Genomic DNA, 7,962 nt, shown 5'->3' on the forward strand with positions numbered 1-7,962 from the left:
CACTATGCCTAGGTCCAGAAGAAATCATCTGGTAGCTCCTATCATTCAGTGAACAAAGCTTTGGAAAGTGATAAAAGTGGCAAAGCACAAGAACTTTCTTGCAAGGTACCTAGGGTAACTAGAAGAAGAATAGGTAAGAAACATTGTGAGCTTGGTAACTGGGTTGTCCCTCTAGAGCGGTTTCTGTGACAATGATCTGGCTTAAAGAGGGCATCTGGCCTTATCTGCTTATAACTCTTTGGTCTCAAGGATGCTTTTACTGGCTAAGAGCTTTTTCTTTCTACTTGGTATAATTTCATCCCGGTGGAATGTACAGCTTTGTAAACTTAGGCTTATGAAGAGAGTGTAGGTAGGCATGCACTGGAATTGGGGAATATGGTGAGTCATAGCCGGGTGCCAGCTACAAATTACTATCTAGTTCACCAAGTGACTGAGCTTCCAGGAATGAAGATTTATATAATGCTTACAAGACTTAGGTAGTGCTTCAGGAATTATTTGAAGATCTTCACTTCTATGAACTACCTTATACATGTAGTTTGGGAAACTGAGGTTAAACAATTTGTCCATTGTCACACACTTGGTAATTGTGAGATCTACATGGTAACCTGTTCTCACTCCAGTATCTTAAGCTCTTACACATCTCAAGACTGGGTTTTATTGCTTTTTGTGGGTTTGTTTTGTTTTTTCTTCTTTTTAATAGGCAGATGAGGTGTAGTCTGGAGAAGCAAGGTAATCATTATCCATGGTGATATGAGAAGCTCTAGAGGCCTTTGATAATAAATAGGTGAGTCATTTCAGGATTGTGTAGATATTCTTGGGCTCCATCAGATACCTGTGCAGAGATGATGTCTGCCTGCAATTCAACTCCATCTGGCCCCAGTTAGAACCTAAATTCCATAGCTTTGCAAAGTGGAACTGCCAAAGGCAGCTGGTGATTGTGCAGATTGGGGAGTCATATGGGACCAGGTCTCTAAAGCCGGCAAGAGCTATTAAAATGGATGGGCAAAATCTGTCCTTAATATGTTCAATTATAAGTTTCAGCATTTAAGAGGCATAATTTCATAATGTCTCTTGAGAAAACAAACCCTGTGATTTATGGAATTGTTATTTTTCATTATTATTTATACTGTTATGTCAGTAATTTTTTATGTTCTTATCATCACTGTATCACAGATTTTGCCCCATCATGAGAAGGAATGCAATGCATCTGCTTTGCTCACCATTGTAGACACGGTGTCTCGCAGAGTTCAAGTTTAAAAAATATTTATAAAGTAAATGTATCTTAGTAGAGAGAAATATTTACTTAAAAATCAACTCTAATTTTGGTGGGTTATTTAAGAACACAAAATATGAATTAAAAATAATATGAATTAAAATATGTGCTTAAAATCATAGTGGGAGAGAAGAATGTTTACTGAGTATAGAATTTCAGTTTTGTAAGATAAGATAGTTCTAGAAATTGATTATACAACAATGTTAATATACTTAACATTACTGAGCTATAGAGTTAAAATAGTTAAGATGGTAAATTTTGTATCATGTGTTTTCTATTACAATAAAAATATATTTTTAAAAAAGAACACTCTTATAAGAAACTTTTGCAGAGTAAAACTAAAATAAAGATCCTGGTAAATTAAACCAAAGCCCAAAAACATACAGATTGTTCTGGAAAAATACAGGCAAGCCTATCAGAGATATTATTCCTTGATAAGTTGATAATAATTTTTTTCCCTGTGTATTTCTGCTAAATGTTTGCTACTACGACTTTCCTTACCTGCTCTCAGATTCCTCATCTATGAAATGAGATTCATAATTGCAACAAATTCATCCCATATTTTTAGGAGACATCACAACAAGGATTGTTGCTGCTTTTAGGTGGAAAAAAACTTTTTTTTTAAGGTGGAAAATGTCTTGTCTACTTTGATGATAGAGACTTTACAAGGCGCAGTTTCTATCTATAGCACTTTCTTATCTTGATCCTCAGCTAAGATCAGGTTTATAGTTAATTTGAGTATGTTTAAGACTATTCTCTACATATGGCGCCACATTCATTTTGCCACTCTCTGATGACATGCCTTGGGAAAGATAATCTGCTGTGTGAATGTTTATTATTACATTTAACCAGCTCTGCATGCTTTCATACAGAAGAGATTAAAAACGAAATAAACTACTATACATTGAATATATGTGTTTTCCTAAAATTCATATGTTGAAAACCTAATGCCCAAAGTGGTGATGTTAGGAAGTGGGGCCTTTGGGAAGCGACGAGGTCATGAGGTTGGACCCTCATAAGTGGGATTAATGCCCTTATAAAAGAGACACCAGAGAGTTTGCCCCTTCGACTACATGAGGATACAACAGAAAAAGTCTGTGACCCAGAAGGAGGCCCTCAGTTAACCATACTGGCACCTGGATCTCAGACTCCCAGCCTCTAGAACTGTGAAAAAGAAATTTCTCTTTTATAAGCTCTCCAGTCTGTGGACTTTTGTTATAGCAGCTTGGATGGGCTGAGACACAAGCAAATAACCAAGTACAAACAATGCTGAGGAAGCGAGACTAGTGACCTTGGACACAGATCATCTGCATTAACATTCAGTTGGGTTTATGATCTAGTCCACATTCTTACTAAATTTCACTTTTCTCCCCTCCAAACAGAATTGTTCTCCAAACCAGATTTTATTGTTTCTTTGACAAATGTATTCTGACCTCTGAAGCAGCTGCCAGGAGATTTTCAGGGTTTCATTTCATATTTTGCCAGAAGAATATTTTTGTTCTTTCTTTTGGCATGCACAATTATGCACTTTACACACATTGTGTATACACAAATATATGTATATAACTGTGTGTGTGGCAACAGAGAAGTTGCCTGTGTGTTTAATTTCAGGAACTCTAGGAAGGGCCCTAGATACCACAAACTGTAATGCCTTTCTGCTCTTGATACTGACTTTCTAAAACTAAATCTTCAAGTAAATGTTATCTATTGCAGTTCCAGTACCTGTCAAGGTTTGGGGTCTAGGGCTTTGGTGAGATGGCTTCAGGTTGGAAGGCTAGGAAGGAGAACTCTACAGGCTGCAGGGATCCCAGTAGGAAACAGAAGCCAATCAGATGATTTAAGGAAGGAACTATTTACCAATGTTCAGATGAGATTAGTGGAAAGGACACTGGATGTTCAGACCTAAAGCCTAGCAACAGCCAAGATGCTATTAGCACACATAGGTTTGAAGTAGGAAGAGGAGGAGTGACATTGTTGAAGAACAGCGTGGGATACAACCACGCAACAACACCAGACAAGACGAGCATTGTAATTATGGAGGTATGCAGCCTTTGCCAAAAAATATGGCTTAGGACAAGAAGTAAATGTAGAAAATAAAAAGCCTACCATTCTGCCTATAGATTTCCTGACAGTACTGGCCACTAGCCAAACCCTATTGCAGTGGTCCTCAAGTGTTAACATGCATCAGAATCATCTGAAAGGCTTGATAAAATAGAGATGGCTGGACTCCACCTCCAGAGTTCCTGATTTACCAGCCTTTGATGGGGGGCCTGAAACTGTCAGTGCTAACCAAAAAGTTCCCGTGTGACAGTGACGCTTCTTGGGTAGGGATTCTACTCTGAGAACACGGGTGTACCGGAAACCAGCCGAGGTGATGCTTGCATAAGCAATCATCCTCCCTAGACAGGCACAGAGCAGAGAGATGAGTATGAGTCTAGGAATAGCCAACATAGGGATCCCTGGGTAGCGCAGCGGTTTGGCGCCTGCCTTTGGCCCAGGGCGCGATCCTGGAGACCCGGGATCGAATCCCACATCGGGCTCCCGGTGCATGGAGCCTGCTTCTCCCTCTGCCTGTGTCTCTGCGCCTCTCTCTCTCTCTCTCTGTGACTATCATAAATAAATAAAAATTTAAAAAAAAAAAAAAAAAAGGAATAGCCAACATAAAATAACCAGCACAGAGAGAGATAATCAGCAAGTGTGAAAGAAACCCAAACGACAAATATAATATGAAGTTTGTACAATATGAAGTTTACATGTATGAATTTAGTAGCAGAAAGCAGGAAGAACTCCATGAATAACTAAGAAGTCTTAGTTCTTCGAATGAAGTTGGGGAACAAGACAAGATCCCAATTTCCAGGCTGGAGACAGAGGTAAAGGATCAAATGTACTAAAAATAAGAAATCTTCAGTGCAGGATCCAAAACGGTGAAATAAAGGGGAAGCGACTTGGGCAGTGAGTTATAAGCAACAGGCAAGAGATTATAGTAGGAATGATAGCAAGGCCTACATGACGCTCAACTTTGAGCTACTGACTTTGAACTTCTTTTTTAAAATTATTTTTATGTTATTATGTTATTTATATTCAATTTGCCAACATATAGTAAAACATCTTATCAAGTGCCCTCCTTAGTGCTTGTCATCTAGCTACCCCCCCACCCACCCATCTCCCCTTCTGCAACCCTTTGTTTCCCAGAGTCAGGAGTCTTTCATTGTTTATTTTCCTCTCTATTTTTTCCCCATTCAGTTTACCCCCCCCCTTCCCTTATGGTCCCTTTCACTATTTCTTATATTCCACATATGAATGAAACCATATGATAATTGTCTTTCTCTGATTGACTTATTTCACTCAGCATAATACCCTCCAGTTCCATCCACTATATATATATGTGTATATGTTTTACATCTACTTTATCCGTTCATCTGTCAAGTTTGGACTTCTTATTCTTCCCCTTACTATTGAGCATGATTGGTCCCAAAGTATGGTGTGGGAAGTCCAACTGTTCCAACTTATAGTAGAAATGACAAACTGGGAACATAGATCCAACCAAATAAGTAAAATCCACATTACACACACACACATAAAATATTAATATACACACAGAGTTAATTTTCACCATTATTTAAATTAATGTTACTCCACCTGTACACACAGGACTTGTACCATCACCCTTGTGTGGAAGCTTGCTAAAACTGCAGAGTCAGTCCCCACTACAGAGGTACTGAATCAGTATCTCTGGAGATGTGGTTCACTAATTTGTAGTTTAACAAGTTTTCCAGGTGATTCTGATGCACACTGAAGTTTGAGAAGCACTAGTCAAAATCACTGATCCTCAACTTAATTGCAAATTAAAGGTAACTAAAATGGTTCTTAAAATATCACTGTCCGTGTTCATACCCAGAAATTATAATTCAGTTGGAGTAGGAAGTATAGTAGATTGTTCTCAAAAAGGCTGCAATGGTCCACATCCACTGGGTTTCCCCTCCCAGTGCAGAACCATTTACTATTCTACAAATGAAGCAGTGGAGTTTACTCTTCCAACCTTAAAATCCAGATTTATCATATGACTTGTTTTGTCCAATAGGTAGTTAGGAAACATGATTTCAGCAGTGATTTGAAAAGCCTTGCACATTGGTTCTTGCTCTTTTTGGCAACTTTCAGAAACCTGAGATCATACAAACAAATCCAAACTAGGCTATGAGACAGGAGATGTGGAGGGAAAATGAGGTGTACTTCTCTGATGATTTGCCAACCAGGCATGTTAATGAGGCCATATATAGTCATTCAGCCAGATGACTACATGAGTGACCCCAGGTGAGAGGAGCAGAGGAACCAGACGGGTGAACTCAGCTGGAATAGCAAACAAATATGGTTTTCATTTTAAGACACTAAGTTATAGAATGGGTTGTTATGCAGCAATAAATAGATACAGGGCATGACCTGAGCATTTGGGGTTTTAAAAGCTCTCAAGGTGATTTTAATGCACAGCACAGTTTGAGTATCACTAGTCTAAATTATCTGTCCTTTCACTTGCTTGCATACTGGAATCATCTTGAAAGCTTTCAATACTGATAGTCAGGCCTTACCCCCAAAGTTTCTTATATGATTGATAAGGGATATATACTAGTCATTAGAATTTTTAAAAACTTCCCAGGTAATCTTGTATGCAGCAAAAATTGATAACCACTGCTCTTAAACGATAAGACATTTTTGTTGATATGGAAATGCACAATCATTTGTGCAACCACTTAGTTGTAGTGACTCCATGAGTACAAAGGATAGTGAAAACAGAGATAAAACTCCAGTGGCCAAGAGCTAGCCTTACACACACTTACAGCCATCATCCTCCTTTTTTTTTTTTTTTTTTTTTCCGTTTTAAGTAGGCTCCCCGCCCAGTTGTGGAACCAACATGGGTCTCAAACTCATGACCATGAGATCAAGATTTTAGATCAAGAGTCAGACACTTAATTGACTGAGCCACCCAGGCACCCCTTCTAGCCCCCTTTTTTTTTTTACAGATGTCCATACATCCTCCCCTCCCCTTCCTGCCACTTCCCTCACTTCTACTGCTTCTGTTTATTGTTTAGGTTACTTGACAGGGGCTCTGTGGGCAAAAGATATTTTGCATTCTCTGATACTTCTTTTCTTGACTTCCCAATTGGTTATATTTTGCTATTTAATTACTTAATTTTTTATATGGTTATCTTCTGGATTACAAGGGCATATCTTCCCCCTCCCACTAGATTGCAAACTCCTTGAAGCCAGAAGCACTGTATAAACTTCTTTGACATCTCTGAAAGAATCCAGCAATGTCAGACAAACAGAAGAAAGCTGAGTAAATATTCATGGAAGTATGGGGGAACAACTTGGAAGAAAGTGGTCATTAGTAACTTGAAACAACTATAGATCCTTTTAATTATAATTACTATTCAAAATTGAACTAATGATTCTGAAGCTTCACAAAACTACCATAGAGCAGCCCAAATTTGGAAAATAAAAATCATATCTAAAGGAGGGAAAATGATTCACTAGCAAATGCTTCCCAAGGGTTGTTTGCATGACATATGCAGTGTGTTAAACTCTGGTAAGCTATTTCCAGATACTAACTTAATTAATCTGCTTCTGCATCTTCTATCACTGTTTCCAAATCATATGTCTTAATATATCTTTTTCCTGCACTTCAGGTCAAATAATAAAGAAAATTCATTAGACAGCATCTTGGTATGCTCCTAAGTGTACCTCTGCAAGAGAATTTTAATAATCAAAGAAGTTGCTGATGTAGGGATATGATAAATTACTTTGCTACAGGGTAATATAAACCTTAACTAGTATGATGAATATTCCTGCTTCACAAGGAAAACTGAAATACTGCAAACTACTTAAATATGTGCTTCCTGATAAATGAAGACAATCATCTGCAAATATTCTAGATGAGACACAATATGGCTTTCATGTTAAAGTAAAATGTCTCTATAGGAAGAAAAAAGGCTCAAAGGAAGACATTTTGAGAAAGGAGATAGAATCATGGAAGTATTTACTGTCACCAGTGTATTTCGTGGAAACATTTTTAGAACAACGATTTTTAAAAATTCATTTTCCAATTCGTAACCATCAAAGTTAAAAATAATTGGTTTTCAAAATTCTTTCTGAATGCTAATTTTCATGGCTGATAATGAAGAAATGTCTTTAACAACTGAAATCCCTAGGGTTTAAAAGTCATTAACACAAAGAACACTTGTTTTCTAAGCTTTCCTCATATACTGATATTAAAATAAGGCAAGAAGTAGTAATTGAGTGGTCACTGTGCTTGCTTTTGTGTACGAGATATAAGAGAGTAATATTCTGACATCTTACAAAAATATGACCAATAGCACCAGCAAATTCAGTAGCTAGATGGGTATTTGTCCCTGTCAATGTTCAGCTGGTGTCTCTCTCATATTCTTTTTGGGGCATCCCATTTCATTTAGTGTAATTAATTTATGCTTTTAAATTTATTAACGCATCCTCACTCCCTTATTCGGGTTTTCTTTGCTGTTCTCCTACTTTGTTGATGAAATATATATATATGTGTACATATTTATTTAATCTATAAATAAGTAAACATATTATTTAATCTTCTCTTTAAGACTTACTTAGAAGTATGTACTTGTATCTTTCAAGGCATGATATTTGGCTATTCTTTACTTCTCAAT

The sequence above is a fragment of the Canis lupus genome, chromosome 19 (genome assembly GCF_048164855.1).
Source record: "Canis lupus baileyi chromosome 19, mCanLup2.hap1, whole genome shotgun sequence".
In the NCBI taxonomy this organism is placed as follows: Eukaryota; Metazoa; Chordata; class Mammalia; order Carnivora; family Canidae; genus Canis; species Canis lupus.